Below are 11,400 nucleotides of genomic sequence, written 5' to 3' on the forward strand. Positions count from 1 at the left end.
TAGCCATAGGATCACTAAATAATTCAAAGTAAAAAGCTACCAAAGGAGGATTGTTTAACACGAATACTGACATGAACCCGCGAACAACGGTTGGTAGACACCACAGCACAGCACACAAAAGCTAACAAACCCAGCAGTAACAGAACATGGCTAACCGAGCACGACACTGATGTGAACAAAGCCTAAACATTCAAAAATATAGGCTACTTATTTTAACATTGGCAACACGAACCTACCCTCCTGGAGTGAAGGAACTACCGCGAAGTTGGGAGGAGAAAATCATCAAATCCTCTTTGAACCGAGTTTCATCCGTTATGGGTTAGAAAATAAACCCAGGTACATGGAGTTTGGTAGAAACCGTTAGGTTAATTACTTGACAGCTCCAACACCTGGCGAGGTATCCCTGACGGGTTTCAACCGGTTGAAACAAGCAGAGGGCGCCAGAACTTTAAGCGGCCTAAAAACGACTCAAAGGACATTTTAAACGACTGTATCAGACTAGCTTTAAGTGCAATAGTAGCTACTTTTTTACCGCAGTGAGCTGTATAGTAGTAAAAGAAGGCAGACAAGGTGTTGAGTTTGGCCGCTTGGATAGACATTGCCACAGCACTGTTAGCAATGTCTTTAAATGCTACACTGGAACAAGCTAAGGTAAGTGTTTCTTTGACATACATTTCAGCACTTTTATTTTGTTTTAACTTGTTAATAATTCAGAGAGAAATACTTTAAACTGCACCATCAATGGCATTATTTGTGATTGAAAAGAACTGTAGATCTATGAAATGGATTTAATTTAACATAAATTAATATTATTAACATAAAAAGTGGCTGAACTTTGGTAAAATGGGCTAAAAGCAACTAAAAGGGCTAAAAGTGACGTGGTTTAAATTGGCAAAATGTGGCAAACCCTTACTGGTTTAAACTGGTTGAAACTAGTGGAGGGTGCCAAATTTTATCTACCTTTTCAAACTGTCTTAAAATGAACTAGAAAAGCACTCGGGGAGCGCAGACCTCGGCCGTTAGCCCTATCTCCCAATAGTACAGAACCCTTTAAAACACAGGTGTCAAACTTAAGGCCCAGGGGCCAAATACGGCCGTGGAACAGTTAAATCTGGCCCACAAGCTCATCTCATATTTCTGTTATAACTGGCCCAACACCCTTGATGATTTAAGATAACCTTGTTAAGTCATAAAATCTGAAAAAGTAAGGAATAAAAATACTTGGGGAAATGTGGGAAAAATAATAAATTTGTGTTTTAATCTCATATTTTCAATTTTGCATCTCACAATTAGGACTCAAACTTAGGATTTTGACTTGTTATTTCGTACTTTGAGCATTTCCATTCATAATTTTGACTTCCCATATAATATTTTGAACTTTAAGATTCATAATTCTGCATTTTTAATTCATATTTTGACCTTTTTAACCATTTTAACCTTTATCTCATATTTTCAACTTCAAACTTTGACTTCATTATCCCATGGTTTGACCTTTAAGACTCACAATTTAAAATTTGAATCACATTTTGACTTTTAATTTCATGATTATAAATTTTATTTCATACTTTGACTTTTTAAACTCATAATTCTGACTTTCTTTCTAATCTATTTGCCTTTAAAAAACATTATTTTTCCATTTTAATTTCATGTTTTGACCTTTCTGAACTAATAAATTTACATTTCTTAAATAGTGAGCCTTCAGACTGATATTTTCAACTTTTTAAATGTCAAAATTATTCATCATCAGTGCTAAGTTTTTTCATATTTTTTTACTGGTGAAACGAGGTTGACAGTTTCTGGTTAAAAAGGTGACCCTGTTAGGCCCTCAGGTTGGACCTGAATCCAGAATCCGGCCCCTGCTGTGATTGAGTTTGACACCCCTGCTTTAAAAAATTCCCGGATCCAGACAGTGATCCGGATCACTCCCAAAATCTAATCAGTTTACCCTTATCCCATTTCTGACATTTCCTGAAAATTTCATCAAAATCCATCCACAACTTTTTGAGTTATGTTGCTAACAAACAAACTAACTAACTAACCAACACACCCGATCACATAACCTCCTTGGCGGAGGTAATTAATAGGCATTTTAAGTAATTTATCACATTTTCTAGCAAGTAATGCTGCACAAGAGTAATGGTAGCTAGTTTTACCACAGTAAGACAAAAGCTGTACAGTAGCATCACCAAAGAAGCCAGACAAGATGTTGTTGAGTTTGGCTATTTGGATACATCGCCACTGTTAATGTAAGAAATGTCTTCAAATGCCACGACGGAACAAGCCAGTTGGTGGAAGGTGGCAAAAATTGGGATCCAAAAGGATACCCAACTGGTGGGCCAGGGCTTTTAATCTCAGGTGATGTGTAGTCTTCAGTTTTAATCTAAGCCAATCTAAAGGTTATCAGTGAGAACAAAAGGCTATGCTCCACCCCGAAGGTGAATTACTTCTGTTGTGATAAAGGATTATTAGTGTTTTTTACAGTTTTTTATTTGTTTGTTTGTTAGGGTATGTGTCATTTGAGCACTTGCTTGCTAACTTTACAGTTGTTTTCTTTGCTGTGGATTTTTTTATTGATGCTTTTTCTGAAATTGAACTGCAGCCAGTTCCCCTTGATGAAAACCTTCGAACTGTTTGCCCTTGTCAGTCATCCCACAGTGATTTAATCATTATTAAATGTGCTGCAAGCCACTGCCACTTCCTTTCTGCATTGTATCTGTTATATAAACCTTCTTAGCTTTAAATAGAAGTTTAAGATGACTAAGTGGACGGAGCATTTCAGGTCAGATTTATTAGATTCATGACAGGATGCTGGCCCTAACTTGGAGAGTCTTTGTCTCATGGTCCACATCTTCTCTGTCAGGTGGGAGAAAGTTTGTAATAGCATAAGAGAATTCTTTCAACTTCTCTGCTCTTCCTCAATGTACAGCCCACCGTGAAATAAAACGTAATGAGTTTTCCCTATGTAATGGGACTCTCAAAGGTTAGGGATGTTTGTAACTGGTCTCTCAAGTTTAATCAACGCTAAAGACCATGACCATTACAAATAGGGTAGAAAATGGTGTCAAGACCACCAACAGTGTCTTTCACTAAATCGTCTGTTTGTAATCTTCCTCCCATGATGATTTCTAGCAAGCTGGCTGAAAATGAAAAATCCTCCTCTCACACAGCTTTTGTCTCCCTGTTTTTAATGATCAATAAAAGGTTTTTTTTTTGAGATAACAAGAAAGAGAGAATTGAGTAAACAACTTATGCAACAAACATTTGCAATCCATCACGCTGATTAAGTGCTCTGATAGACTGCCAGTAGTATTTGAAGAGCGCTCTGTGAGGCTCGGTCATGCCCACTGATGATGATGAGAGAGCCAGGAATGCACAAAACAGACAGTTCTTTAAAAAACTACGGTCAGAATGAGTAAAAACAGCAAAATATTACAAGTTATGCAAAATAACACAAAGAGAGACACTGGTGGCATTAAACCTAGAAGTTTTAGAAGTCCTGTTCACCTCTCTGTGCTGACATTTGTAGGATATTAAGGGCTCACTCCACAACATCTGTTTGTGATATACAATGCTATGCAGTTTTTATCTCTTTTGGACACATATTGTAGAAATAAAAAGGTTCCTGGCAAGAGTTGATTCAGTGACTCAGTGTAAGCTGAGATGCTATTGTTGTGCTATTGTTGCGCTATTGTAAACTTAAAATTCATTCTAGATGTTTTAGCTGGTTGTGAAAAGTTCTGAAAAATGAAACTGATGTCTCTTTGTGACAAAAGCAAACAAGACCATCAGCAATCCAAGATTAATTGCTTAATTTTTGTCATTTTCAGTGCAGGTACATAGGCCTGGGCAATATGGCCTGAAAATCAAATCCCCGATTTTCTCTTAAAAAATCAATTTATGATTTAAACAATTTTTTCTTATCCTTGTTTAAAAAATACACACAAATGACAAAAAAAGTAAAGAAAGTGGCAAGACCAATCAGCGACGAGGGGCAGTACTTTCGGGCCCGGCAGAGTCATGACGTAAGCAAACAGCAACAAGAGGCCGGTGCAATTATGGCGGAAGAGATTAGCGTGAATGTTGCTAAAGCGCTAGTTGTATCAGAACTTGACAACATTTTGTTAAAAGAAGAACAAAGAACAGCATTTAGTTGTTTTCTTTTCAAAAATGACAAAAGCCCTGTACTGACATGTCTACAGCTGCCATGGTTACTCCTCGATGGGGTGCACCTCGGCTACATTACATGTTTTGTTGCTCTGATTGGCCCGTAAAAATGTGACAGACAGAACGTTCATCCAATCACCCTCTTTTTTTTTTCAAAGGCTCTGCCCTTTTCCTAAACGCTGTCTATGAGAGGTTTACCAGATGGATGTGTGTCAGGTTAGTACAGGACAGTAGTAGCAAAGCATTAAAGGAAAGTCTTTTCCCACAAGAAATCACCATAAACCAGAGGTTCCTTACAGGCAGTCTTAGTGAACCAATATTCTTCTGAAATGTCAAACTCCTTTTCAATTATTTTTTTCTTTTTTATCAGCCTTAGCAGTAGAGCAGTGGTTCTCAAAAGGTGGGCCAGTAGCAAAAAAAGGTTGCAGAATGTTTTCAGTGGGTTGCTAATGTTTCCTTGAAAGAACATTTTTGCAGAGAGTCTATGAAGTATGACATCCCTAAGAAGACACACACAGCAAAACCTGGAGCGTTTAACATTTCAGAGTTGATTTTAAGCCCCACAGTGTCAACTCCATTCTGAGTAAAATGGTCGTCAGTGTTGTAGATAGTTAACAGTGTAAATGCATTCACTAGTTAGTTATACACTTCCCACATATGGTAGGGCCTGGTCTATCAGAAAGGATGTAGAGCTGACTCATAAAGATAGATGTTTCCCAATTCTGCACAAGAATTTTTGCTCCATCCGTACCAGAGAATCTCTGACTTTGCTACATGTTCCATATCAGATGGCAGGTTTTCATAACTGTGACAGATATTGTGCAGTATTAAAAATAACCTAAAGTTGTAACAATTTAAAATGTACAATAAAAAATAAAGGAAATTGTTGATCTCCCAAAAAGGTTACACGAACACTAAAAGAAAGTGTTGAGCTCCAGTAACACTGGTTAATGTTAAAACAAGAAGTGGGACAAAAAATCTATGTGATGTGGAGGTGGAAGATTTTGAATCAGTTTTAAATGTCCAGTAATTGATAATCGATAATAAACAATTATTTAAATTTTTAATACTGTGGAGTAGCAGGAACAAAAAGGTGGAACTCTGGCACGCAGTTTGTAACAGCAAGATTTAGATTACCAGTTGTTCATCTGTGAAAAAGGACATTTTTATGTTTGTAATTTCAGATGTTACAAAGAAAGGATGCTGCTTCCGTTGGTTCAGTACAATTGTGATTTTCCAGTTTACACACATGTCCTATTAGAGGATAGCGGAAATTTAATTTGTCTGTTTTTTTTGAGGAGTTGATACTGGGTCTTGTGGCAGGACGAGTTGAGAACCGTTGCAATAGAGCATGTGCCAAACCAGATGTTTCTTCTTAGTTTTTCCCATCTCTTCTGTCATGTGCTTGTGCCCTTTATGTCATGTCATTGTTCAACAAGAGTTCAGTGGATCTGCGGTTGTTGCTCTGTATTAGCTCTCACCTCAGAGTCCAGCCAAACATTTCCCAACAGGGACAGCACTGAATTCTAATGTGGTTACATCTGTGCTTGGGCGGGCCGTTACCTTGCAGCAGCTAAACTGCCAGATGTCTTTCATGATGCTTTGCGCTACATCCTAACTGTCATATCCGCACCAAAGCTGTATCATAATCCCAAATGATGTGTGGAATATGTCTTTTCTAATTTGGGGATAAATCATTTTTATTCTGTCATCTGTGTATCATTGGTTTATCCTCAGGATGATTTCTGCTTTCCTGAAACAATACGGGAAGAGTAAATGTTTTTATAGAAATAAAAACTGAAACTTGACACATTTGAGCTTACACAGAAATCCAGCTTCCACCAGAATCCTCCTGCCATTTAAATTAAAATATGTTGCTGTTATTTGATAGAAACATCTGGTCTTTTTCAGTCACATCCAGCTGGAACCTGTCCTGTCCACGTTCAGTGTGGACAAAGAATTAGAAGCACAGGTGTTCAGGAAGGGAGCAGGGAGGAAGCTGAGGGCGGCTGTGTAGGGATCCAGGTCACTGAGTAAAACTGACAAGAGCTTGTTGTCTAAGTGTGATAAATACATTAAAAGATTTTTCATCACTGAAAGGTCTCAGAAGGGAAGATAATGTCAACAACCTCTAAAAAACCAAAATCAACAGTTAATAATTCTAAATTGTACGAAAATGACAAGCATAATAGTTTCTGCAGAGGCCATTTATTACTGTTAGAACTGGACAGGGCCAGTGCACAGAGTAGAAAAGCATGAAAGTAGGTTGTAGCCGGTCTAAAAGACAGATGTTCAAAGGCAAATTCATTATTTCTTGCAAAGTATTTTTGTCTCAACTTCTCCAGGTTAACAACTCAGTATTTGACTGATTATTTCTCACACATCAGGGAAAACATCTGCTTGAAATCTGGTAAGAAAAAAATACTGCATTTACTGTTTTTAATAGACCACACTACTGTGTACATATCAGCTTGTTAAGATATAAATGTTTTTCCAAAAAAAGACGTTTGGTTTTGTTGGTGTTGACAAGCCAAACACACTTGTCAAAATGTATCTTATTTATAAATCAAACATAGAAACATGAGTCTTATAGAAGGTTATGTTCTGGCCATTTGAAGGATGCATGTCCAATATTCCACTGTGAATTGATTTTAATACATTTTTAGCCATTAAACATGTCAAAAAGATGCTGACTATGACCATTCAGTGTTAAAGTACTTGGAAAATACAATATTTTTTATTCATTCTCTGAAAAATGGTGATTTTGCAGCTAGGTTTCGGCCCAGCGCCAGTGATATACAATATTCTAAAAATCAACATAGCCGATATCAAATTTAGATCCTTACTAAATATCAATGAACAATGACTTTCTAAAAAAAGAGCTAGAAGTAAAAATTCTGTGTTGTTGTTTTCAGCTCTGTGTTGTTGTTTTCAGCTCTGTGTTCACACTCATGTTCTACTCCCTGTCCACTCTTATAAAGTGAGCTGTGTGTCTTGGACTATACAGTGCACTCATTGGAACATAAAAAAACAATTTTGGACACATCCCCGGCTGCCAACAATGTCATGCCATCTTGCAATTAAAACATTTTGCAACAACGGCTCATAGACATCCATGACAACGTCTGGGGATCAAAATGACGATAGAAAACAGACACTAAACCAAACTTATTTCCACAAAATATTAAAAGTATGAATAGATACAAAGTTTTGTGACATTTGTGGTTAAATAATAAGTCATTTTTTCTTGCAGTATAATTTTTTGTGCATATACATAGATTATTGTCGCCAGAGAAGAAAGTTACTTTGTTTTGCATCCTTCGCACTTTCTTACTGATTATGTAATTTAGTTACAGAGAAAGCCTAAAAGCATAAACTGTTCTGTGGTCCAGTGCTCCTCTTGTCCATCTGTCATATGTGCTAGAAGTCTTTCTACTAATCAAAGCTTTGACCCGATATGCCACTACAAAATGATTTATGCACTATATAGTGAATAGGGAGTCATTTTGGCCACAACCACCAACAACTCATTTCACTCACAGGCACAAACACTTTCATATCTTTTTCGGCAAACTCCTCTTCTTGATTGTGAAATAAAAAACATGTTAAAATTGGTTTCCTTTTTTAGGCTTATACCGGTGATGTGAGTGCAAGTAAATGTCCTATATGTCCTATATTCAGTCCATTGTAAAAATGAAGACTCATCAGATGAACCGTGTTACTCCAGGAAAAGGTTTTGTCCTGTATGTTGTCATAAGTAGACCTAACAATAAAAAAACACCTTTGTCCCTGTATTTAATGTGTACAACACAAAGTCTACTAAAATCAGAAAAATAGCTTGCTTAATCAAATAAGACTTTATCAAGTCGTGAATTTTATTTGCAAAACATCAGAGAAATGCTGGAGTCTAAGGCATTACGTAGGACATATAAATGACGGTACAATATCTTATAAATAGACAGTAGTCCCAGGAAAAAAAAATGTCTTCTAGCTTATTTTTGACCATTGAAGCCAGACATGGTTGATGACTTCCAAGAAGTTCATGATGCAAACCTAAGCCGACACAGCCCTAGAGACTGAAAGCATACTGCTCTGCATGTGTGCTGGCTTTGCAAATTGACCAACACTGTGTTTCACAGTTTCCATGGACACTGGAGAAATATTTCTAAAATCCAACAGCAGCCTTTTACCTTCTTCTCATATCATCACATAAATGTTCACAGCTACAATTAAGGCGAGCCTGGAAGGGTATCCAAGCAGAACTAAGCAGAAAAAGATGTATTTTTCTAACTAACATTGAAATTAATGCAAGGTGACGGGCCATACAGGCCTCCAAACAAAACTAGGAGGGAAAAGTGCAACTGGTCTTAGTCCTTATTCCTCCTGTCTATTAGATTTAAGGCACCAACATTAAACTCAGACATTGACAGTGCTAATGTCATCCTTGTAGGAAAATCCAGTGTGGACTTGTCTTTCACTCTAAGGTTAAGATTTAGTTTGCAAATTTAGCGTCCCTGCCTGTCTGAATATCAGTAATGCCAGGAGTTCATCCATTATGAATTGTGCACACTCCTGAATTGAAGATTCAAGGTTGTAATGTGATAAGTTTCAGTTTAATAAAAGTGTCACATTATATTTCTTTGGACATAGATAAAAAGTAAATAAATGAATGAATAAATAAGGGATGGATCCTGTCATCCTGTGGTGGATATTTTTGTCCTCAGTGAACTCTTAACATCAGAATTCATTAGAAATATTGGCCACAAGCCACTTCGACACACCCAAGGTTTTATTTGATGGATGATCACGAAATGGGTCGCATGCAAACATTTTGTGTGTACAATCTGCGAGCATACACATTAATCATACTCTCTGCTCACACAAAAAGACAAAAGTCACTGAATTCTAAGGAAGAAAGCACAGTCAAACTACTGTGTGATTTGCTTTAGCGTGTTCAACCTTGTCACTAATTATACATTGTCAGATAAAGTGTAACCTTTCCTTGTCCTGCTGAAAAGTGCCACTACAATACCTGTACATTATTATTCCCACCCTCAGATTCTGTCACCAGTCTCCCTTTTTCATCCTTTACAATGTGCCAAAGCAGCAGCAGCAGGAAGGTATTTTTCAGTAAGCCTCCAACCTGTCAGTCTAGGCACTGACGTCCAATTAATGAGAATTCAGCCAGGGACACCCCCACTCCCTTTAAGAGATTATGGAGGGAGGCAGCAGCCATCACTCTCCCCACCTTGGGTGCTCCTCACTGAGGAAGACAGCTTTTGTCACAACATCCCTGCCTTAAGCGGCAGGACTACACGGTTAGATAAGTGACAGTTTGACAAGCTGACTTCAGACTGGAACAGGTATTTTAGTGTAGACTTTCTGATTCAGGCAGCAAATTTAGGATGTCATATCATGCTTTAATTAATTTTGACTGAGTTGTAGTGACTTCTCATTTGTAATGTACATTCTGTAAAAAACAGTAGAGCAGCAAGTGGAAACCAAATGTTGTACATAGGTTTTGTATTTGTTATTAGCAGCTTTAAAGCACCTGTGAGGAGTAAGGACCCTATTGAAATGTGAGGAGTTAATAATAATTTATTATGTTGTTTTTGGCAAACAGAGAGAACTACTCATTTGGGGCCAAAACTCTCCCAAATGTTCACAAAATTCTCCCACAGTGGCAGTCTTTGTATTTAAGACAGAGATTTCATGCATATTTGTTGCAAAATGGTCCAACAAAGTAATAATTGAAAAATCACTGGCAAGTTTTTGGATGAAGTTCAAATAACCACATCCTCCTTATCATTTTCTTGCTTCATGAAATAGAGCCTCTTTTACCTACATTACCATTTAAACACATTTTCCAAAGTAGTGATGACAACAGAAGCAAGAAATGAAAAAGAACAGACTAAATGATCTGTATGACAAAGACAGATTCACATTATGAAATGTAAAGTCTAGCTGCGCTGCATTAATATAAAGCACAGAAGGACCAGGAATCACTTCACAGTTTGTTGGTTTGATGCCAACACATAATGGAAATTCCCATTAACAAACAAAAAAATTAGATGGATAGTGCCATTTTTAACTTAAACTATTTTACACACCAGTGTCAATAAAAAAAAGATGGTTGAGCTGATTATTTAGTTAACAACGTTCTGTGAAATACACTATTTCTAAGTTGAGATGCAAGATTGTTTGTTAGCATCTCTCCACTTCGTTTGTTATTTCCTCAGGAGAGACTTAGTACTTGTTTAACAATGATATATTTTAAAAGTTTGGAAATGTTTGAAATTGTGAATGTCTTTATTGAATGGACTAAATCATACCTACATGAACTTTGAACGGTTAGTGAGGCCAACAGTAGGATAGGAGGATGGGGTCTAGACACTGGTGGTGGTGATGGAAGGAGTAGAATAAGATGAGGAATGGACTTCTGAGGAGTTTGGCCCGGACACCAGTGAGATGACTTGGAATTAGCAATGAAGGGATGAGATGGACCTAGACACCGATGAGATATGATAGAGGTGGCTGGGGTGGAGGAGAGTTGAAGCAGTCGCACTGAAATGACTGACTGCGGAGGAGAGAGGAACAGATTTTAAAATATGACAGCAGCAGGATGATTGAATTAAGAGACGTCGTGGCATTGAGTCTTTCAAACTTCTTTAGAACTTTCTTTAATAGCTTTCAAAACTGTAACGGGAAAGCTTGGAGTTCTGCCGTTGCAAGTTGTAAGCCAAAGGCAGAATGCATTTGAAGGTGAGAAGCTTAAGCTTTGATGATCTTTTGATAAAAATTAAAATAATAGATCTTTGAGGAAACTTGTTAAAATGATTGTCAATAGTAGATTTTAAATGCATGTCTTCACAGAATTAATTCAAGTCTGCTGGCCAGGCCCCTTAAGATAGTTACATGCATTCACGGCCCATATCTCTTACACAATTGTCTTTAAATTGCCGTGAACAGATGTTTGTGTTCGGGGTTTGTTTTAGAAACCTTTTACCATGCCTGAAAGTAATCAGTCCTGTAAAGTAGATCTATCCCAGAGAAACCCGACACTTGGCAAGAGTAACGGTGGTTTAAAGGTGTACAGGGGGGAGGATGTTTCGTGTCTAAAAGCCTTTGAGATAAAATGCTAAACCTCTCTTGGCCGCCTTCTTTGTCTCATCCCTTCTTCCGTTTCCTCCCTCCTTCTTCCTTACAGACAGTTTAACATGGGTGTAGTCTGGATGA

At 37.5% G+C, this 11,400-nt stretch overlaps 1 long non-coding RNA gene across 3 annotated transcripts in view; it reads right to left on the reverse strand.

Annotated features, from left to right (window-relative positions):
* Window positions 1–401, reverse strand: part of LOC121527868 — a 55,096-nt gene extending 54,695 nt beyond the window's left edge. For 2 of the 3 annotated variants that reach the window (XR_005993447.1, XR_005993448.1), the window contains exon 1: window positions 237–401. This is a non-coding gene — a long non-coding RNA (uncharacterized LOC121527868). The remainder of the gene's footprint in view (window positions 1–236) is intronic. The other variant, XR_005993446.1, reaches the window with a different exon arrangement.
* Window positions 402–11,400: the final 10,999 nt, after the last annotated feature.

The sequence above is a fragment of the Cheilinus undulatus genome, linkage group 20 (genome assembly GCF_018320785.1).
Source record: "Cheilinus undulatus linkage group 20, ASM1832078v1, whole genome shotgun sequence".
NCBI classification, from domain to species: Eukaryota; Metazoa; Chordata; class Actinopteri; order Labriformes; family Labridae; genus Cheilinus; species Cheilinus undulatus.